A 23960-nucleotide genomic window follows, 5' to 3' on the forward strand; every position below is an offset into this window, starting at 1 on the left:
TTCGTTCTTCTTCTGAAAATAAATCATTCTACTCCTAAAGAAAAATAATCGTCGGCGCATGCCACAAGAAGGAAAAAAAAAAAAAAAAACGTAGCCCTGATGATTGCTACAGATAAACTCTTCACTTTTATATTGCTGTTACAAAAATTCCTTTTTATCTGCTAAATTCAGAGGAAGAAAAATATTGTTAAAGAGCCCACGCATTACATTTAAAAACACAGCTACTATGAGTATATTCCATTTTTCGTTTTTTAAAATTTTATTTTATCATATCATTGACTATTATTTTGTACCAGAAACACATAAATTTTTTGTCCAATTCCAATTATGTACATTATTTGCGTTGAATAAGAATTAATTAATTTATTTTTTACTGAAAATGAGATAATTATAAAATTATATACAATGGATGTAATTACCCATTATGCAAGAAACACGAGGATGGTTAAGAGGTCACTATATCGTGGGAGACACTTTTCATGGCAAGTTCTGTTTCACTTCCATTGGTATTCTAAAATTCAAAGAAAAGTACGCTAAAGTTAAATCTAGAGTAAATCATGAAGTTTCAAATAATGAAAAAAAATTTCTTTTTTTTTATTCTTCAAAATACGAAAATTTAAACAAATTATGAGTGGTTAACTTAGGAATACGCAGTGTTATTCTGAAATAATTTGATTTTATTTTTTTACCATTCAATATTTCATGGTTAATTTTATGTTTAACTGAACTCACTTTATCTATACTTTCAATTACTTCTTCGGGTTAAAGAGAATTTGTCCTCGAGGAGTTCTCCAGCCGTATATGGTCCTTTTAACTGATTTTAACTATAAACAATAATAAAATTCTAAAACCGGAACCTTCTTTCCGTGAAATGATACTGGGTGTATAACTGAAGGTTTCATTGATGGTGATTTAAAAAAAGGGGGGAGGGGGGATTATTATAGATTAATTTTAATTCTTGTGCAAGTTTTGAAAATTAAATAATCAGAATTATAAAATAAAATGATAGTATGAAGTATAAATAAAAGAAATGTGTAAATAGTACTGAATATTACAAAAATTTATCAATAAGACATATCAGTCATAAAATGACTTGTTTATATCATTCAAAATAATCGAAACATTATTCTATATAGTGCGCTGGCTTTACCACCAGAAATATTTATTTCTGCTTGTTTAATTTATAGATCTACTTTACATTAAGTAGGGATGACAGAAATTATTCACTACCACTATAATTTAGATTTCGAATTATTCATAGATATGATTTCTTACGTTCATTTATATTATTTTATACGTTCTCCTTTAATAAAAACAGAAAAAAATACGATATATTATATAGATAGTGGCAAACTTTATTATCCCGTGTCAACCCTCCGTTAAATTATGACAAGTTTTGTACAATCTATTTAATTAACACGTTGAATCCCATGGGGGTGACCGGTGAAGCCAAGATTATTAGAAACACATAATTCGAATAAATTTTTTATATTATTATCGTTACTAAAATGGCTTGAAGAAACTAATGCAATATAGAACACACAAAAATAGTTTTATTTATATACACAGAGATGCCAACTTGCTCCGGACAGCGAATAAATATCATCAAGTGGTAGTTTATTAATTGTGATTTTCAGTTTAATAAATTTAATTTAGTGGATTTTTATCCACCACTCTTTCTAAACAATTCGTAGGGTTTTACAATTCACCACTTTTTTTCAGAGAGGTCAAGCTTAACCTTTTAAAAAAACTAGCAAAATCTGTTTAATATTTGCAATTTAGTTTGTAGGTATTTACCATTCGGCCAGATGGGCAAGCCATGTAAAATTAGTGTGTTAGACTTATTTAAGTTGACTAAACCTAAAACTTTTTAATCAACTTTTATTTTATTAAATATATTTGCCAAATTTATTTAATAAATTATTTTGATTTATTAATTAAATTTTAAAAATCCAAGTGAGATTTTTTGGAGTAATGATTCGTTATGATACATAACATCATGTAGAAAAACATGAATAGCATATTATATGTAATATATAGAATAATGTATATATAGAAAATGTAGAAAATATATAAAATTTCTATATATACATGTAATGTATATATAGAAAAACATAAATAACATAATATGTATATTATTAGAAAATTATGTATTGAAAGAATATATTATTTTGTATAGATATATATATATATCTATACAAAAAATTCTCATTTTATTTATTCTCATCATTTTATTCTCTCATTTTATTTATTTTTATTTAAAATTGTTAATATATTGCTACGCCCATGGTTAATAATACTTAAGATTAGCATTCTTATTACTTTTTGACATCCTACAGATCCAAGTCTATATAATCCAAATATTGACCCTAAAATTACTTATTACAAAAAGTCTTTATATTTATTAATTCGATCGCGTATCTTAAAAAAATCTTTAAAATATCTTCTATTATTTTCTTCTACAAGATCGCCCATAGTTTAGAAAGACCTGTTTTGAAAGCTGCTTAAATACTGAGTTAATTCTTTTTTTGGGAACATGACAAAAGGAAAAAGCTCGTTTTTCTTTCACACAATAGACGCCAAGCTAAGTGTAAATTATTTTCTCCACAAACTGCAAATTTTCGTCTTCAAAGGTAATTCACCGTCCAAGCCTTAACATAAGCTGCTTATTATGTTTGGAAAATAACCATAAACACAACAGTAAAGAATTGTGTTTGTAACTTTGCCCGCCCTAGCTACCTTCGAAATTCTTTATCACTTTTCTTTTTTCCACCATTAAGAAGCTTGTTACATATGATTTTCTTCCTAAGAATTCGGCATTGTAGTATTCATTTTCTTTATAGAAACCTTGAAAAGGTCGAGCAGTTTAAGGTTATTTTGTTTGTTGGGAAAAAGCTTGTATCAAGTTAATGCATAAGTTGTTAATTGCATATATATTTTACCTCATAAGTGATATATAATGAGGGTTACTTAAATTAAACTAAATTTAGATTGAATTTGGCTGGAAAAAGTTTAAGGAACATGTATAATCTTAGCTAATGAGAAATTCTTCAATTGTTTTATTAGTCAATTTATTTCTGTATTGTAATAATCGTAGATTTTCTTCTAATTGGATTGAAAGAAAAATGCGTTCTTTGTTTTAAATATAATTTCTGTAATAACGAGTATGAAAATTAATTTCAGTGATGTATTTTATTTAAGTTGAAATATACATTTTTAGGATATACATTTTATTTAAGTTGAAATATACATTAGTTAGAGCCCCTGGCCATCACCTCCTACATCAGAAAGCCTCCACACGGTTTCTTATAAGTAGTCTGTGCAGATTATTTAAAGAGCGAACCACTTGTGCGCATGAACCCAAATTCTATTTTAAAAGTACTTGAGAGAAATTTATAATATATATTTGAGAATTGGATCTGTAGTGGTTGACAAGTAAATAAAAGAAACCAATTATATTCATAAATTAAACAAGTTTTTAGACATATATTTGCTACCACTTTCTAATTTTTAATAGATTTCATATTCAATGGTTCTTTATCTAATTGGTTTACCATCACAGTGGTCTGATCGGACTACCTACAAAAAACCGCGTGGAGGCTTTCAGTTATAGGAGGCGTTGCCGTGGCGGGGCTGATGCTAAGATAACCACCACATATGAGTATGAGTACTTTTAAAATAGACTTTGGGTTCATGTGCTCAACTGGTCAACTGATCTGCGCAGACTACATATAAAATACGGAGGGGAGGCCTTCTGATGTATAAGGTCTTGACCAAAGGATATACGCGAGAGCTCTTTGTTCGCCAAGTATAAGGTGGTGGTTAAAGAAGCGGACTTTCGGCTTAAAACGTTCGGAAAACTTATGCTTAAATATTTAATTCGATTAAAATTTGTTTCTCTTATTGAAAAAAAAAACTAAAATATCCAAAAGTTATTTCGCTGTAAAGTGATCATTTTACAAACACGGATATGATAAAAATATTCATTAAAAAAACTTGACATAATTTTTTTTTTCAAAATATTTTAGTATTTTTTTTTCGAGGCGAAAGAAACTGTCATCAGTCAGCATCTATCTGTTTATTTTTTGAGTCGCTCTCCTCTTTTTTATCTTCTGTCTAGGTAAACAGATTTCAACCTCTCAAAAAATAAAACAAATAAACTTTGATGGATTATAAAATGGCGCTAACACAGCTATTAACAGGGAAAACACCGCAGCTGTGTTGATATTTTTAGCACGATTGAAGTACTTTATTTTTATTATTTATTTTTTATAATATTTAAAGGCATACAGTTACTAGTTTCAATCTTTTCAGTTATAACAATGTAGTGTCATTTGTAGAAAATAAAGTGCATTAAAGAAAATAAAGCAATTAAACATTTTCGTATTTAATTCCGTTTTTTGTTTTCTCTTTAAAAATTATAATTCATTTTGTTTATAGGCAATTTGATGTTTATGCATTCACTTTCCTATTGATTCGTTTAAGATTTAAAATAAAGGCATGTCAGTTTATAAAATTTTGAAGCCTAATTCTGTGCGTAGTCTCCAATTTTAACAACTTTTCACGACGGCTAGGCAGCATTATGTATATACCGGATATCAGAAGATACAGGGCCTGCTTATCGGCTAGGTAAACAAATGCTGGGGCCCACAATTTCTGAAGGGCCTCAAAAATTAGTAAAGGTTGGCTAGCTTTGTGTTGGTTTAAGTACTAAATAAAAAATAATTGTAGCTTACAAAAAAAAATAATAATTCAGCTAATCAGTGACTTTGAGCAAAAATCGCTGATTTCAATTGTTTGTGGTCACTTAATTATTTTTATTTCGATATATCATTGTTTTGTTGTTTTATATTTTGCTTTAATTTATAGATACATAAACTTTTTCTCAGAAAAATAATCTTCAATTGTCTGCTTTAAAAATTTCTAAGAATGTTTCTATTAAATCATGCAGTCCAATAGATTATTTTTTATTTTTAGGACTACTCTTCAGTAATTTAATTTTAAAATGTCTTGTAAGGGGCCCGAAAATTTGGTGGACCTTGGGCCTGAATTTGTCTTGACGTGTGTAAAATCAAACATATTAAACAAAGAATAAATTATGAAAACATAAATTGTGCTATTACTATAAAAAGTTTTTCCACAAAACAACACAAATTGGTATTTCAATTATTATAATGGATTGAAAAAATTATTCGATTTATAAAAATTATTAACATCACCGAAAGATATGGTAAATTATATGGAATACAATCCTTAGTTCAATGCTCCTCGCCAATTCTTTCAACTCTGTCATTTACTTGAGAAATGGGACTGAGATTTAACCTTGTCCAATGAATAGGTCAGTCTCTCCACCTCCCCCTATTGTTCCACTTGATGGTTCTCTTGGACTTGGCCTTGTGAAACATTTTTAATGATAGAATCTAATGACGAGGAAGTGGAATAAATCAGAGTTAATCTGACTCAACTTTTTCATCTTAATGTGTCATCTTGTTGCAACAAATCGTCACATTTTATATAATCAAGTAAAAACACTCGTAATAATTTTTGGTGCTTATTTATATCTGCTCTATTCTTTTCTTTTATTAGGGTATTTATGTTAGTCTCCCATAGTGTGAACTATTAGCAGAGATGCCAACTGGTCCGAATTAGATGAAAATAAATAAATAAATAAATTAATTAATAAAATTTAAAAAAAACGGCTGAGAGCTACTAACTAAAATTTACAGATTTTCGGTTAATTTTGCAATTTTTTTAAAAAAAGCTCAATAACTGTAACAAAGTGGCGTATCTCATAAGACTTTGAATTATTCAGAATTCATTTCTTTTATAAGCGTAGTTAGTCTCCCATAATGTGAATTATTAGCAGAGATGCCATCTGGTCAGAATTAGACAAAATATTACTAAAAATAAATAAATTTTAAAAAATAAATAAAACGGTTGAGAGCTACGAAAATGTGCAGATTTTCGATTAATTTTGCAATTTTTTTTAAAAAAAGCTCAATAACTGTAACTGTAACAAAGTTGTGTGTCTTATAAGACTTTGAATTATTTAGAAGTACTGTTGTCCTAAAATTCCTATTAATCGAATTTTACAAAACCAAGAATCATACATTAAAAAATTACCTTTTGAAAATTTTTATCTTCTGCCCGGAGCAAGTTGGCATCTCAGTATTAGGTTGGCAACTAAATTTTATTTCGTACTCATAGTTACCAACCAATTTTTAGTTACTATTGTTACTCAACACTTAACCCCCTCCCACAGTATTTAAAATGGTGAGACGTTTATTAATTGTTAAGGTAAAGGCACACCCTTCACCCCTTGGGGGTTTTAGGGTACCATTTCCTGAGTGGGTAAGTTTTGTTTTTGTTCTTAATTCAGTTCATGCTTTTCATTTATAAAAATATCAATTGAACACATTTTAAAAGCTAAAAATGTAAAGAGAAATGCACTAGCAGAAAATGAATCAATAAAATGAAATAAAGAAATAAAAATTGTGCATAGTGAGCAAAACAACTTATTTTGTATGGAAATACTTTGAGCTCAACACTTCACATTCTCAAATTAGGTTAAGTTTTTATATTTGGCAATGCTTGAAAATTATTTTAGGTAATTCTAATTAATATTATTTATAGTCTGAGGATAATAAAAATAATAAATTGCACAAAACTAAATGTATCCTCCTAAACCGCTGAACCAAACCTAATAATCCAATCATTTAGTATTTTTATCAATCTGTATTCGTGCCGAAATAGCTCAGTTGGGAGAGCGTTAGACTGAAGATCTAAAGGTCCCTGGTTCGATCCCGGGTTTCGGCAATTGTTGTATCCTCGGTACTATAGTGGTCAGTATCCCCGCCTGTCACGCGGGAGACCGGGGTTCGATTCCCCGCCGGGGAGATTTTTTTTCATCCAAAAGCTATATATTTTTTATAGAAAGTAATTTTCATTTAATCTAGCGAAAACTAATATAAATATGTATATTTATATTTATTACATATTTATTGTATGAATATATTTATGATATAAATTTATAAACTGATATAAATATACCGTTAAAAATTTACTAAGTTTTTCTCATCAACGTTGTTAATAGGAGAGAACCACGCAGAAAAATGATGAAATCTTGAATTCAAGAAATCTGGTTTGATAGTGTCCTTTTATAAAATTAATAATCTGGCTGAAGGTCCCTGGTTCGATCCCGGGTTTCGGCAGTCGTTACATCCTCGGTACTGTAGTGGTCAGTATCCCCGCCTGTCACGCGGGAGATTGGGGTTCGATTCCCCGCCGTGGAGAATACATTCTCTTTCAGTTTGTTTATCTGACAATTCAATATTTTCTATGTTTATTTTGTTATGTTCTATCGTAATCATATATTTTTTTATAATCTAAGAAGAACTTATATATATTTAATTTATTTATCTGTAGTGTTGATCAAAATCAATATATATATTGACTTTAAAAGAAGGATACAAATATTTAAGAATATATTTCATCACATTAATATACACATATCTATTTTTGAAATTGTTCCAAATTTCCCGTTATTTAAGTAATTTTCTCGTCATATATTGAAAATTGCTATTTTTAACATAATTTAGCACAGGTTATTCCAGTTCTTGTTATTTCATGTCATTCTACCCATTTTTATGAAGAGGAGAAAAAATGCCGTCATTCATTAATTCCAAATAACATCTTTCCAATCTCTGACCTTATCATTTTCCACTTTTAAGTGTCAACTCCAACTCCTTCGTACTCTCAGTTCAGGTGACGCTGTCTTTATATGACTCTTGAGATAAGAAAAATTATTGTTTGTTGTCTTACAATAAAAATGTCGCTGCACTGTTTGAGATCTTATCACAAAAACTTGGAAGAATATGTCAAGATAAAGAAAACAAGTAAAATCATTAGGAAGTGTTATGCAATCTTGAAGACTTATTCTCTTGAATTGGAGAATCATTAATTCCACTTTTAATACTATGTTACTGTTTCTTTTAAGGCAGCTGTTAATACATTTTGGTTAAGAAGATATTTAAACAGCTGTGTTAATGTGCTAGGTGCTACTTTTTGTGAGACTAGATTTTATTTTATATTCGTCGTTGAACAGCCGAGCCAATTTTGGATTTACGACTACTAATGTTCAACTCCGTAGGCTTGTCATTTTGAACCCAATCCAGAAGACAAGGAAACTCCTGGATCAGTATCCCCAGAGGTATTGATTTGTTATGGGAACATGGAAGACTTTACGACTTGACAGATTTAACGTGCATCAGTCACCATTTATTACACGAGGAGTCTTCGGCCGGCAGGGATAGTGAGACTAGATTGAACAAAAATTTCAGTGTCAGAATTGTGTCTTAAAAATACTTATTATTACCCGGGGGTCGTGGTGGTTTAGGGGATGGAGCGTTCGCCTTCAAGTGAGGTGGACCGGGTTCGAATTCCAGTGACGGCTGGTCGATACGAATTCTACACCCAGCTCGCTTCGAGCACAGTGCTGACGTAAAATATCCTCAGTGGTAGACAGGTCCTAGATTGGAGTCCCCTTGCGTCAGGCTAACCGTGGAACGTTTTCGTGGTTTTCTTCTCCGTGTTACGCAAATGCGGATTAGTTCCATCCAAATGAAGGCAAATTTCTTCCAGTACTTGATCCAGGATTCTTGATTGGGTGCAAAACAGCAAGGCTACGGATTTAAAAATGGGTGTTCGTAAACTCAAAATTGGGTCAACAGTTTAAAGACGGTTATAATTATAATAACATAAAACGCTTCTCTAACAAACTTAAAAAGTGGCAACGAAACGTAAACTTAATTAGTTTTTCTATAAACTGTAAAATAATTAGATAAAAAAGAAAGACTTTCAGCATAGGCGCAGAACATGAATGCTTGGCATGTATCTTGTAATAGAACAAAATCGTTCTATTCTAAAGGTATGAGCTGAAGTTTCTCCTCTTTTGGAATGTGACCTTTTTAGAAAAGAGAGGGGGTGTTGATCCTCTGACGACAAAGACGAATTGTGGGTGTTGCATGCATTCGTTGATTGCAGAGGGCGAGAGTCATAAGTCAGAAAACTGGCAGGGGTGTGGGGGACCTTTCCTGGAAAAACGATTCGAACTCTGAAAGAGATCGTGATGTTTGTACGATAAACACTGCAACGGGGTGTCCGATTATGGGGACTTGGAATTCATGGGGAGTAGGTGGACATTCTGAAAAACTCTCTCACCAACTCTGCAGGTCATAAAAAAATACTTCGATTTGCTGGTAAACAATTTTTTTAGGTGATTTCTTTCTCTGTTTTGGCTCAGTTTCAATAAATTATACTGATTTTCGAAAGAAAAAGAAAAATTATTATTTGGCGTAAATTTTATAAAAAATGTTCAAAAATGTGCACATTTCTGCTAGTGCAAATTTCTTTCTTTCGTTTGATTAAATCTGCGTTTTCTTACTAACTATAAGATAACTAACTAATCCAAAGAAACCAGGAAGAAACAGTCCGAAATATAGGAAAGATACCATCCTATTACATTACATTCGTGACACACAGCAGTTTTTGCGAAAGTGGTAACGAACGCTGTGCTTCAATATTTGATTTTTAATTTAAAAATTTGATTCAATATGACTTTAAAAACTGCGACACATAAATATTAAAATCAAAAATATAAAACCTGTTAATAATATTTTAGTATATAAACGTACTAGCGAAATTGTTAATTCCTTAAAAAGCCTCAACTCTCACCATCTTGGATTCTAAGTTAAATTTTTATGATGTACTAGTATGATTAGGCAGAGAGCGTACAATACCTTTAAAAAAAAGGCAGAGAATAAAGGGACTACTAATAATTATCAATATAATAATCAATAATCATCAATAATGTATATAATCATCAATGAAAGGATGTGACTTGTCTTGAATCTCACTAAATATCTCCCTCCACCCAAACAATTTACAAAAAAAAAAAATTTCACATTCCTCCTACCACTTGTTTTTAATTTTATCAAGTCGCTGCCATCATTGATAGAGACAAAATGCATTTAGTGAGATGATTTCATGTGGTGCTACACAAAAAAGGGATGTTTCATTTTATTTATCGTATCGAAACTAGCAAACGCTTCTTAGTCACGCTCATCACGGAATCAAAACATTAACCGAAGATCCTCTGATAATGTTGTACGCCTACTAACCTCGTCGTTTTAATGTTCATTTATTTGACTGAAAACAATGATGCAATTATATGTATTGACGGAAATGGTGGTTTCTGCACCGGACATGAAAACTGAGACCTGCAAAACGGTTTAGGACTTGTTTGGACAAGAAATAAAGATGTTTTACACGCTGTATAGTTTGAATGCGATTGTAATTATTGTGTAAGTTCGAGTGTTCTTTAATTTGTACCTTAAATTTATATTAAACAAGTATGATTGACCACAAAGTCGGCAGCAAACCTAACCTTTAACGCGTTAAATGCCACGTTAATTTTACATGGCTTGCCCGTCTGTCCAAACTGTAAATAACTACAAACTAAATTTGCAAATATTAGACTTATTTTGATATTTTTTTTAAAGGTTTACCATAGCATATTTAAAAAAAAGTGGTGAATTACATAAACTTACGAATTGTATAGAAATAGTGGTGGATAAAAATCCTACTAAATTGATTTTATTAAACCAAGAATCACAATTAATAAGCTACCACTTGAAAATATTTATTCGTTGTATGGAGCAAGTTGGCATCTCTGTGTGTATATAAATATAACGATTTTTGTGCGTAATACATTGCATTGATTTCTTCAAACCATTTTAGTAACGATAATAATTCAAAATTATTAAAAATTGACTCGAATTATATGTCTCTAATAATCTTGGCTTCGCCGGTCACCCCCCAGGCATTGAACGTGTTAAGGACCGAACTCATTTTTTTCCAAAACAATGAGCAGTAGATCGACGGCATTTTACTTAATAAGTGCTTAATTAATACAAGGCTTGAATGTACCTGAAAAATGTAAAAAATGTGGTAGTTGCATTAATATGAAAATTTTATTTTACTATATTCGTAACTACCAGAATATTAATATTTATATCCAAAGTCATCAAATTTAAAATTTTGATTGTGAAGAGCCATTACCATGAAAGTTTTAGCTATTTTGAAGCAAAATGCAGAAAATTTTTGCCATCGAAACGAATAAAATCGCATGGCAACATTTGATTTCTTCACATTAAATTGTAATGTCGCGAATATGGCGGGAAACGTTCGTCAAAGACAAACAGTTGCTCATTGAACATTACCATTGTTTGTTTGTTTGTTTTTTTTTTTTTTTTTCGTCCTTAAAAATTTTTTTATAGTTTATTATATCCCTACACAAATATCTTTAAAAAAAAAAAAAAAAAAAAAAAAAGGTACTTCCTCCAAGTGCTGATCTGTCAAAGATATTCAAGTTTGAAATTTTGTTATCTATCTTGGATTTTAAATTAAATTTTTAACCTTTGTTCTCTTGATTCTTTTTCTACTTAGCAAACTTTGGGTGATTTGATATTTTTCGATAGCACAATAAGAATCCTGGTTTGTAAAGGTTTTAACTGAAATAACTGATTGGACGATTTTAGTGTCTACTTCTATTCCGTTTAGCTTTTATTTTCAAAAACATCGTCTGCTTTTATGATAACCACTGTCAACTTTTGAATACAGTTATGGTGAATTTCCAAGGCTATCAGGTTGACGATCTTTTTTATCTTTCAATACGAGGTTTGAATGATATATGTTCTGAATAAAAGACAATTAATATCCATCCTGTGTGGCTCTGCTCTTTTCAGATCACATCTAATTGACATTCTCTTTCATGAACGAGCAGACAATACTATTCCGGAATTTTCATTCATGAAGTTCATGACTTTTAGTTTATTGTATTGCTATTTTAAATCTAATTAAAGTCCAGTTTTTTGTTTTTCTCCTTTGCATTAAAAGCGTCTTATTGTAATTTTCTATTCCTTCATGACAACGGAATGTGCTGATGACAGGAAATATATTTTCCTAAGGGTCTATAATTCCATAATATTTAAACTATTCTAAAACAAACAAACTGTGTGCAACACTACCACTTTTTTTTTATTTAAATTTAAGTAAATATTTAAAATCACTAATTATATATATAATAATACTGTTATGTTATTTACTTATATTTTAGACTTCGTTCTTATACGAAGATAAAGGAGAAAATAATCCTCAGGATTAGCTACTCTGATTCTAATGTGTCAGACTTAAAAAATTGTGTGTTTTAATTGCTGATTGTTCTCAGAATGCAGGGTAGCACTTTTCCAAAAAAATTTAATTATTAGTAGAAAAAGATCTAAGAAACAAAACATTTTGACTAACTACCATCGTCCAAAAATATTTGTTATTTAAATATCTGCGTAACAAATGAATTCCTTAAATTGACGTGAAATTTAAGCCAATTTAATTTACGATAACCTCCTTCATAAAATCTTTGTAACCTCTTTCCTAAAGGTGGGCACCCTTATATGTCATCAATAATGGCAGTCGTTTCTATGTCATTGTATTAACATTTATCCCCACCATACCAAAGTTACCCATTAGGATACCTCACCAAATACAGGGTACCCACAACCTGAAAAAATTAATGAGTGGTAACGAACTTATTTCAGAAGTGCTCAAAATTTCATGAAATTAACTTCCGATTATTTTCATAAAATCAGTTTTGAACTTTTCACACCACGATAAATGAAATAAAAATACTTTTTAGCAGATATAAATACTTCAAAGTATGTATATTTTTCAAAATTTAGCTACAATGGCTGCTGATCTTTCCATATTTTCAGGAGATATTATTTTCGCGTTAACAACAGTGGCAGCAAACTTCGTGATTTTTCCATTAAATTTTTTGAGTTTAAAAAATGAATTTTCTGCCGAAATTTTGGTTTATACCGAGAGACTTCTTTGAATAGTATGCCAACTTGAACGTGCGAAGGGAAAGATTCTACTTATTTAAACTAAAATAACGAATTAGTGGTAGTAACTACGAAATAGTAATAAACACGAAGAAGTAATAAGTACTTCGCCATCATTTAAAGCATTACTGCTTAACTGATAATTGATTACTCATGTTGGAAAAAAATAATCTTTCTTTAACCTTTTGCCTTACGAGATCTCTAAAATGGTATTTAAATTAATCCAAGCAAGCTCTAATTTATTTGAAATATGTGATCGCGTGTAAGCGGAGGTAATTAAAAAATTGTAATTTTTATTCTAATACATAAATATTTTAAGCAGTAAGAGAATATTTTCTCAATTACCGTATTAGTTTGCAGTTATTAAATGGGATAAAATAGTCTTAAAAATAAAGAGTCTTTGTACCTACCAGGTCTCGAACCTGGGACCTTCCGCGTGTTAGGCGGATGTGATAACCACTACACCATAGGTACACATGGCGTGCGTGTTTATGGAAAGCAAAAGCAAAATTTAAAAATTTAGTTCATAAGATTTCATCTGTGTTTTTGTTCAGTATACCCATTTATTTAATTATTCGTATACTTTTCAATGAAGCAACGTTTATTTATTACTCTTTTTAAAGTAAACATCAACTTCAACCTTATATATTTTATTTATTTTGAAGAAGAAAAAAATCAGTTTATCGAAAAAGTCCAGAAATATATATATATTTTTTTTATCATTCTAAAAATAAAACATATCATTTTTAAAGTAATTATTAATTTATTTATTGTTGGAATGAAATTTCTTCAAAATTTATGACAATTCCTGAATACTTTTTGTTACATTTTATAGTTATTATTATTTATATTTATTATTATTTATATTTATCATATGAGTTAAACAGGAGAGTAAAGATTCGAAAAAATTTTTTGAAACTCAATTTGTTTTAATAGATAATAAAAATATCTAGTTATATGGTGCTGCGGAAGAAATTCTAATCTGCTTTAGCATACCCACCCCATTTTAGAAATTTATAAGAAAATCAGATTTTTAGCAATATAATACTAAACTAATATCTATAATTTATTAAATATCTGAAAAAATTTATATTTTTATAAATTATAAAAGAAGACTATTATAGCAGATTCCTTGATTTCAAGATTTCATCATTTTTCTACGTGGTTCTCTCCTATTAACAACGTTGATGAGAAAAGTTTAGTATATTTTTCTAACGGTATATTTATATCAGTTTATGAATTTATATCATAAGTATATTTATACAATAAATATTTATACAATAAATATGTAACAAATATATTTGTTTTCGCTAGATTAAATGAAAATTACTTTCTATAAAAAATATATAACTTTTAGAGTAAAAAAAAACTCTCCCCGGCGGGGAATCGAACCCCGGTCTCCCGCGTGACAGGCGGGGATACTGACCACTATACTACCGAGGATACATCAATTGCCGAAACCCGGGATCGAACCAGGGACCTTTAGATCTTCAGTCTAACGCTCTCCCAACTGAGCTATTTCGGCACACATGCAGATTGATAAAAATATCAATTGATTGGCTTATTAAGTTTGGTTTATTGGTTTCGGGGAGTATATTCAGAGAAATAAATAGAATACAAATCAGATCAAAAATGAACGGTACAGATATTATGCAGGTACGTAATAAAAAAAGAAAAGTTGTTTTAGGTATGTATAAAATTTCTTAATTAGAAATTTTTATCACTTAAGTTTAAATTTAGTATGCGAAAATAAATTATATTAGTATTAAATTAGAAAATTTTTTACTTCACGCAATTTCAAAAATGTGTGCTAAAAAGCAATTTAAATATGAATATTATTTAAAAAATAGTTCAGGTTGTTTGAGGTTAATTGGTTAAATTTTGGAGAGACTTGAGTAGGTTGTGCATTTGCCTTTAACTATTTTATTTCATTTCATTGTGTTGTTTTATCGAAGAATAAAAAGTTTGCTTACTATGAATATTAATACTGAATGAATATGATACTATGAATATTATGATACTATGATATTAATACTATGAATATCAATATAATAAATTAATAATAAGCAATCAGGGTGTGCAGGTATTATTTTACTATACAGGGTGTCACAAAAATCCACATCCACTCTCTATGCCTAACGAGCTTACACATATGGCGCCACCTAATGGGTTATTGTGAAATTAATTTCTGTGTCAAAAATGGTACGATTGTTGTTGTTGTTGTTGATTTACGTCGCACTAGTGCTGCACAATGGGCTATTGGCGACGGTCTGGGAAACATCCCTGAGGATGATTCGAAGACATGCCATCACAATTTTGATCCTCTGCAGAGGGGATGGCACCCCTGCTTCGGTAGCCCAACGACCAAAAATGGTACGAAATAAGGAAAGATGTTAATTAGAATATGAATTATAGCAAGTTGCGTGATTTATGTGTTATCGTTAGCATAAAAGTTTTTTTTTTTTTTTTTTTTGGAATTTAACGATGTTTTTGACTTAAACAGTTTACTTTACTTAAACAACACTTTAATAAACATAACTGCAGTTATTTGAACTTTAAGTGAGTGGATACGAACTTTAATTAGCGCCCAATATAATATTTTTTTCCTTCAAAAAAAAAAAAAAAAATATAGTGTTTAATTTTTTTAAACTACACATAAAGGGATGACTCCACCAAATCTTTCTTGGCTTGCATTTGTCTCTCAGCAGCTGTTTAAGCAACTTTAGCCTCACGCAAAACTTAACAATGCTGAGAAATACTTAAACCTACTTAAAAATGTTAAAGAATTTCGTAAATTCTTAAAAATACTTAAATAAAACTTTCGTTTTATAGAGCCGGAGATATTGGCAACCCTACTTAAGATTTTGTGATTGCATATTATTCTAAGTCACATTCACATTGACAACATGCCACCCAGAAATATCAAATAACGCTCTCAGATCATGAAAGTTTTAGCTACAATTGAAGTGTTTGTGAAGAATAACATAAATAAACCCACGTAATATGCCCTGTCACGAATCTGGCATCAAAAACATGCTTTACGAATCCCGACTGCGGCGCTCTCTGCAGGAAAGAATCGGCTCGATCGAATTTATGGCTTCTTTTTTTTCCCTCTTTCGTTTGTTTAGTCTGGAAGTTGAATAATAGAATTGGTACTCTCTTTTTTATCGTTTGCAAAGTTATTTCAGTGATGCAATTGAATGCCTTGCAGACGATAAAAAATTTTATGATATTCGATTTGGTGGAATTCTCACCCGTTTCGAGTTCCTGGTAAAGATGAATTTTCATGAGACCTTTTGAAAAGTGAAAGTACTTATTTCTGAAAGTTATAACTTTATTAAAAGTGTTCATTAAAATCGTTTTGTGGAAAGAGAGGATATTGACTGTTAGCAAATTCTATGGAATCGGAGAAATCGTGATTCAATAAACGCAGACGATTTTCAGGAAGAATTATTAAAAGAATTCAAATGTATATCTTAATTCCAATTAAAAAGTTGAATTGCAATAAGTAAAACTTATTACTTATTTGGAAAAATAAAGTTTATTTACAGCACTTATTTGCTCATCGACTGTTACATCCAACTAATTTATGAAAAAATATTTCGAAGAGAAAATTCTGGAACGAAAGAAAAAATCTCAGATCTAAATTTGTTCCTAAAATCTCCTCGTTATTATATTTTTAAACCAAAGTACATGTAAATGAATAAAATATTTATCGTTGATGGGTTAAACTAAAGGTGTTTGTTGCCATTTTAGCTAACTAAAAAATCGTTTTGATATATCAGATGGAAATTAAATAAGTTTCTATTAATATTATATTGAAATGGACACGAATTTCTCGTTTCTAAAAAGAATATTTAGAATATTTGAGTTACCACTGAGTAAATTTTTGAGAGTAAAAATGGACACGTTCCAAGAACTCAAAAATAATAAGTCAAAAAAAAAGATATAAAAGTCTGCATCGTTTTACCAAGGATATTTGATAAGTTGTAAATTTGAATACGTTGTGGATAATTCAAGTTTCTTTGACAATATGTTAGTATGTCAGCTGCTTTTATGCCACTAATTTCGAATGAAACTGGTAGAGTTCCATATGCAGATTGTTGCAGTGTTTTATTTTAAGTCAATATCAATGATTTTGTAAAGGCTTCTTCCTGATTCAGCGTTCACTACGTTCAATTAAAGGTTGTGTAGCGTGTATGTAGCGGTTTCGGCCCTTAAACCTGGATATATCGGTGTGTTATCATAAGTGATGGTCTAAAAAAAATTTTTATTCTTGACTTCAATTTCTTGCTGGGCAGAAAATCAATTGGTATGCTTCCTTAATCATTCCGGTAATGCTAACAAAGCGGTTCAAAATTACCAAAACGTGCTTGCGTTATATTTGAACGGTACCAAATAGTTAACTTATCAGTAGTAACTAAGGATGCCATCCAAATACTAAATCTGTTTTTCTAAGGCTCCGTCACAATATGAAATGATGCTATTTTGCGAATAATATATTTTTATAAATGCTATGAGTTTGCAACTGTTACGTATGACTGTCAGGTCAAGTTTAGCCTATCTAAAGCCTGCACTGTCTACGCTTATTTTGAAAATGGCGCAAGCGTCAATATGGGAAAAAGCACAGTTTTGTGGAAATGAAAAACGTTTGAGATCTAATATTTTAAAAATTAAAAACTTACTCCAAAGCTGCATTACCTGGGTATAAAAATTGAGAATATGGCAGAGATTTTGATAAGTTTCATCTACGAGAAAAAATGTCTCAAAATTGGCTATTTTTGAAAAAGTTCAATGACTTTTAAAATATTCAAGTTATTGTGTCTGTTCTATAGCCCAGATAGTTCTCCCCGACAAGATTATATGTATATATAGTTTAAAATCATTGCATTGCTTCAAGTGTAAGGCACTTTTCCCCTTGGTTTCAAGAGCTTCGAAAAACAGCGCTAACGTAAGCAAGTATTTGACAATTTCGAGTTCTAACCCTCTCCAGCATCAACCCCTCCTGGTGCAATGTGTCCAGTCTAGCAACCCTTTGTCCAAAAATATTGTAAACCATTCAAAATGTATAACTACTTGCTTCTAAACATCGTTTAAAAAAAACAAATAATAATTCTAAACAACACAGAGTTCAAGTATGCCTCTTTGCTTAAAATTTACTATTTACAACCGCAAATGTGCTGCCTGTCTAAACTTTTGAGTCCGAATTCGCAGCGCTCGCGGAAAGGGTTAATCAATATATTATGAAATAAATAAATATAAAACACGAGAGCCTCAAAGCTTATAAGAGTGTGTAACAGCTTGTTTTTTGCTCTAACTTTAAATCTTACTGTAGCAAGTTTAAAATGGAATTCAAATGAAAGACGTTACTTCACATTCAACAAACTTAACGATTTAATTCATCTAAAGCAAAATTGAGAAGAAATTTATTAAGGAACAGTTTATATTTTCTTTCTATGGTAAAAACTGTTGACCTCTGATACTTCTAAACTTTTTCCAGTTTTTTTTTTCCGCCAAATTAAATTTCAAATTGGAAATTTTATCAATTGTAATTTTTTCTTTCAAGTCGTTTGTTAGTTTGTTTATTTTCATTTATTCCTTCATTATTATTATTTTTTTTGCATTTATAAATATTTATTGAATCATTGCAACAGTAAAAATTACAAAACTTCAATATAAAAATTGAATACAAACTTTTAAAATCTGAATTAATTATACTATTTAAGGAAATAACTTATTTAAATTCTTTTTAATGAATTAATTTATAAAGTAAAAGTACATCGTTTTATCGTCTTATTCATGAAATAACTAAATGTATTCAAAGAACGAAGAGAAATGTAAACATATTTATGAGGTCTTGGAACTTCAGTTCCTTTCAATTCTCTGAAGTTGTGTTTTCTCAGGTTGTGTGTGCCGACCCGGAACAAGTGACCACACAGAGATAGGAAATGCAATTTCATTTTCTAAATATATTCCCATCAAAACTATAAAAATCTTTGTTCTGATTCACATATTCATTTTGCCAGGAAAATTGCGTGATGGAAGTAGAAGTTAAGATATGATGATTTGTCCATAAAAGGTCGTCTGCAAGTAGTTTTTTCTTCTTCTTTTTTTTTAAACACATCTTGGTCAGCATTTTGTATAAAGTAGAATAAAAAAGTTTTGGAAACTAATTTTATTCTGAAAGATATTTTGAAGAAAATTTTTCACATTTCCTACAATTTTTCTTCCACTCTTCTCAAACGTACTCTTCATGATACGAGAGTTTCTCAAACTCTTCTGTCTGAAGTTTTTGACAATTTAGAAGACTAAAGAAATTTTAACTGCAAGCAACGTCATCGTCGTTTATACCACGATTCAAAAGCCAATCAGGTTCGACACAGGCTTGTGACGTCGTTTACAGGTTTTCATTAAATCTGACTCAAAAATTGATTCAGCGTTATAGCAAACAGAGCCTAATTGCTGTATCGTTAATCCAGCGAGCACAACAACGTGTTTAGGCCGAATCATGTGATTTAAATCACATGGTTAGACCTGATCACGTATGCTTCTTCTCGAATTCCAATTTTGTCCAAATGGTAACTACCGATGTCTCAGTATAGAAAAGTACTGAAATTCTATTTTCGATATTAAATAAATTGAGTATTTAAATATCATATGACCTAAACACTATTACCCTGCAACAATTTGTGATTATTTACTCTATAATAGTGATATTGCACCGAAAGTAATATTTTTTTACAGGGAAAGTAATATTTTTTTACTGAAACCTATTTTACACTTCAAATTGGTTCACTTAAATGATTTTTTTTTGTTCCATTCATCGGAAGGACCATTAAACCAAATAGGGAAGAACGCCTAATTCTATTTTACACAGGTCACCCACACCCCACACGACGACAATATCGCGATCATTAACGAAAACAATAAATATTGATTAAGAAAATATTTACATTTCAACATTTTTAAGTACTATAATTATCGAATACAATAATATCGTGATCATTATTAATAACTGTAATTATCGAACAGAATGATATCGGGGTTATTATCGATAAAATATCGTATTCAAAAGTTATTATCGTGATTATTCATATTACATTAATTATTGAATACTGTATCATTGCGAGTACTGATAAATTTTATTTAAATAACGGAAATACAATAACTAATGTAAGAAAATATTTAAATTAGTTAAAATGAAAAAATATCGCAATATGTTGTTAAATATCGTTATGTTTTAATAATATATCGATTACGATAATGTTTTGACTACGATATTAAATTTCATATTTATAGGTCATAGTCATGTTAGCGAATACTCGGAAAAGCAATCCCCAATTCCTCTTAAAACATTACCGATAAGTACTTTTTTCTTTAATTTCCTTTCGTGCGACTGTCCGATTTTAGCCAAATTTTACTAACGATACTAGAACCTTCCCATTTTTCGTTTATTATTTTTCGATTGCATAATACTTTGTTAATGCCATTTCGATATCATAGAAACAAGTTTTTTCTGCTAATGGCATAATATGCGTATTATTCATAATTTAAATCTTATTGACATATTATTCTAAGATATGAAAGATTTATATTGTTTATTCATGTAATTCTATTGTTCGACAACTCGAATGTGAAACAATTCGCGTAATAAATAAATAAAACTGAAAACAGAACATTATAAGAACAGGAAACTGCGAAATAAAAATATTAAATATCTCTCAGATACCATTATGGAACATGAGGGATAACAATTCATTTATGAAAAATAATTACCCACACTTAGGGTAAAGTGAAATTTCAGAACAATGGAGAATCTCAAGAATGATACAACAATGAGCGGTCATTGTTTTGTTTCTGCATAATCTGAAAAGCGAATCTCTTCCGATTCGAAGAATCGTTTTCCAAAATACTTGGACGTTCTTCTTGATGAGTTCATCTCATCCACTCATTAAGAACATTTTAATTATTTTAATGGTGGCAAAGAATCGTTTGCTTTTTTTTTTCTGAATAAGGTATGAATCACCATCACTAAATTCTCAATAACAAGAACACTTATGAAGTTTTCTTACTTACTGATGTACGTACCTTAACTAAAATGGTACGCTATTGAGTTTGTATTTTATCATTAAATATTTATATCTAAAGAGAAAGTAACAAAAGTTTTTGATTTGTACAGCCTTTTTTCAGTCACGAGGAAATAAAATAAATTAAACCCTATATCTTTAATGTAGTAATTAAACCATACACATTTCTTATTATAGTAATTTTACTAATTAGTTAATTTGTACAATGCGTCACTTGAAGGAAAGTGTGTCATCGTACATTGAGCCTCTATGAACTAAAGAGAGACAAAAAAAACTTTAAAAATGTGTATAATAGTATTTTTAGAGATTAGCAAAAGTGTCCAAGTTGAGCTTAAAAAAGACAAAAATTATGTATGTCTTTGGAAAATGCATAAAACCAAATTTATACGAAATTGTAAATTTGTCCACTATAAACTTAGAGACACAATAAATTATATATGTCTTTAAAAAATGCATATAATATTATTTTTCCCAATTAGAAAATTTGTCCACTTAGCTTAAAAAATACAAAAATTATGCACGTCTTTGGAAAATGTATATATAATTTATATGAAATAGTAAATTTGTGTTCACTAAGTACTTTAGAGACACAAAAAATTATATACTTCTTTCAAAAAATTTTATAATAGCATTTTTACGAATTTGTAAATTTTTTCACTTAAATTTTTTAAAGAAATAAAGTATTAAGCATGTTTTTCGAATAAATTTGTCTATACTAAAAGTTTTAAAAAGAGATAAAAATTTTGGTTCGTCTTTCAAAACTTGCATTTTAGTATTAATAATTAAATGATTTTCTCCACTGTAAGATTTAGAGAAACACAAAAAAATTATGACTGCCTTTCGAAAATGTGTATCATAAAACTTTTACTAATTAGTTAAGATATTCACTTAAAGTTTGAGAGAATCACTAAAATTTTAATTGACTATTGAAATGTGCATAATAAAGTAGATAATTGTCTAAATAATGAACGTTTTTCGAAAATATGTATTTATATAATATCAATAACTAATTAAATTGTCCAATATATTATTTAGAAAGTCACAAAAAAATTACGACTGTCTTTCGAAAATTTGCAAAATAGTATTTTACCTAATTAGCTAATTTGTACACCATAAAGTTAAAAGAGATAAAAAAAATAAGTATATCTTACTAAAGTGTATAAATGTTTTAGGAAAAATGAAATTTAATAATTTCTTTTCGGAAAAAGAATGAAATAAAAATAATCCATCATGTACCTACCAGGTTTCGAACCTGGGACCTTCCGCGTGTTAGGCGGATGTGATAACCACTACACCATAGGTACCTGCTGTCGGAGTTTTAATTTACTGTCGTTAAAATCAAAAATAAAACTTTTTTTAAATTTTTTGTTATTGAATGAGTATTCTTATTTATTAAACATAGTAAATGTTAATAATTATTGCTAATGTATTGCTCTATGATATCTATTGTTGTAAAAGCAATGTTTTACTTTTCTTTATTATTATTTTTTTCATAAACTATATATACATTGAAAGTCTTGTAATTTCTGTTATCATGTATGTTATTAATTTCTAGTTTGTATATTTATTCCAAATTATCCATATCCACCTAAAGTGCTTTGAATCTGAGATAAAATAGGCAAAATTATAGTAAAAAAAAAAAAAAAAAATGATAATTGGTTCAAAGGTTGGAATTTGAAAACTTTAGTTACGTTTACATCACTGTCAATTTATTTATGCTTCATCTAAAAAGTATAATTTCAAATTATATTTCGAGTTTTGAGTTAGAGAAAAATTATTGCTCTTCCTATTAAAATTATTTTTCTTTCGTTTCTTTTCTTCGTCGCGGTCAATTAACCAGTTTATTTATAAGGAAAAAGCTAAATATTTGTAAACAAGGAACAAGGTATGAAAGAAGCTATTGTAAAACGTTCTCTCCCCTTTTAAAAGTAAAACAGTGTTTAATTTGGTTCAGAGTCATTACAGTTTATTTTGATTCAACTATTAGATTTAAGTGGGTGATTTAGAGTCAGTTCCACTTTTTTCCAATTAGCGAATCTCTAGTGCATAATAGAAATTGCATCGTTATTTATAATTTGAGGTGGAATAAAATTATTGCGCCAAGCGGTGCTAATGAAGGAAAATAAATATGTAAAATTGCTGCTCCAATAATGTGAAACAATTACATTAAATGTGCGAAATTTCTGCTGCAATAGTGTAAAACTCATTCAACAAATGTACAAAATTGCAGATCCCACAATATGAATCTTTTTAATGCGTAAAATTGGTGAGCCAACAGTCTTAAGCGATCGTACCAAATGTGCGAAATTGCTACTCCAACATTGTAATACGATTGCGTCAAATCGCTGCGTCAATAGTGAAAAATGATTCCAATAAAAGGGAAAATTGCAGCTCCAATAATATAAAACGACTGCACCAAATGTGCAAAGCTGCTGCTCCAATTGCACTTTAAACGATTACACTAAATGTGCAAAATTGCTGCTTCATTGTGTGAAACGATTGCACCAAATGTGCAAAATAGCCTCTATGCCGGTGTAAAACGATTCCCAGAAATTTGCAAAATTACTGCTCCAATAATGTGAAACAATTTCAACAAATGTGTGAAATTGCTGCTCTAAAAATATTAAGCAATTGCAACAAATGTGCACAATTGCTGCCCCAATAGTGTTAAGCCATTTGAACAAATGTGCATAATTATTGTTCCAATAATGTAAAATGATTGTACCAAATGCGCAAAATTACTGCTCTAATTGTGTAAAACGACTCTAATAAATACGCAAAATTGCTGCTTCAATAGTTTAAAACGAATCCAACAAATATGTCAAATTGCTGCTACGAATTATACCATAATCTTTTTCTAAGCCCATCTTTATAAATTCAAACAATTTCAACTATTGTGCAAAAATTACTGCCCCAA

The 23960-nt window shown here is 29.7% G+C and overlaps 1 protein-coding gene and 6 non-coding genes across 7 annotated transcripts in view; 3 read left to right on the plus strand and 4 right to left on the minus strand.

Moving 5' to 3' along the window:
• LOC107436801 (uncharacterized) overlaps nt 1-23960 on the plus strand; it is a 106949-nt gene that overhangs the window by 39544 nt on the left and 43445 nt on the right. The window lies entirely within an intron of this gene.
• On the plus strand, nt 6744-6816 carry TRNAF-GAA (transfer RNA phenylalanine (anticodon GAA)). Its single transcript has one exon. It is a non-coding gene; the product is annotated as a tRNA-Phe (tRNA).
• TRNAD-GUC (transfer RNA aspartic acid (anticodon GUC)) lies at nt 6826-6897 on the plus strand. The gene has a single exon. It is a non-coding gene; the product is annotated as a tRNA-Asp (tRNA).
• Nucleotides 13358-13430, minus strand: TRNAV-AAC (transfer RNA valine (anticodon AAC)). Its single transcript has one exon. It is a non-coding gene; the product is annotated as a tRNA-Val (tRNA).
• On the minus strand, nt 14328-14399 carry TRNAD-GUC (transfer RNA aspartic acid (anticodon GUC)). Its single transcript has one exon. It is a non-coding gene; the product is annotated as a tRNA-Asp (tRNA).
• On the minus strand, nt 14409-14481 carry TRNAF-GAA (transfer RNA phenylalanine (anticodon GAA)). The gene has a single exon. It is a non-coding gene; the product is annotated as a tRNA-Phe (tRNA).
• TRNAV-AAC (transfer RNA valine (anticodon AAC)) lies at nt 22275-22347 on the minus strand. Its single transcript has one exon. It is a non-coding gene; the product is annotated as a tRNA-Val (tRNA).

The sequence above is a fragment of the Parasteatoda tepidariorum genome, chromosome 5 (assembly GCF_982258835.1).
Source record: "Parasteatoda tepidariorum strain Cologne lab strain chromosome 5, Ptep-v5.0, whole genome shotgun sequence".
Classification (NCBI taxonomy): Eukaryota; Metazoa; Arthropoda; class Arachnida; order Araneae; family Theridiidae; genus Parasteatoda; species Parasteatoda tepidariorum.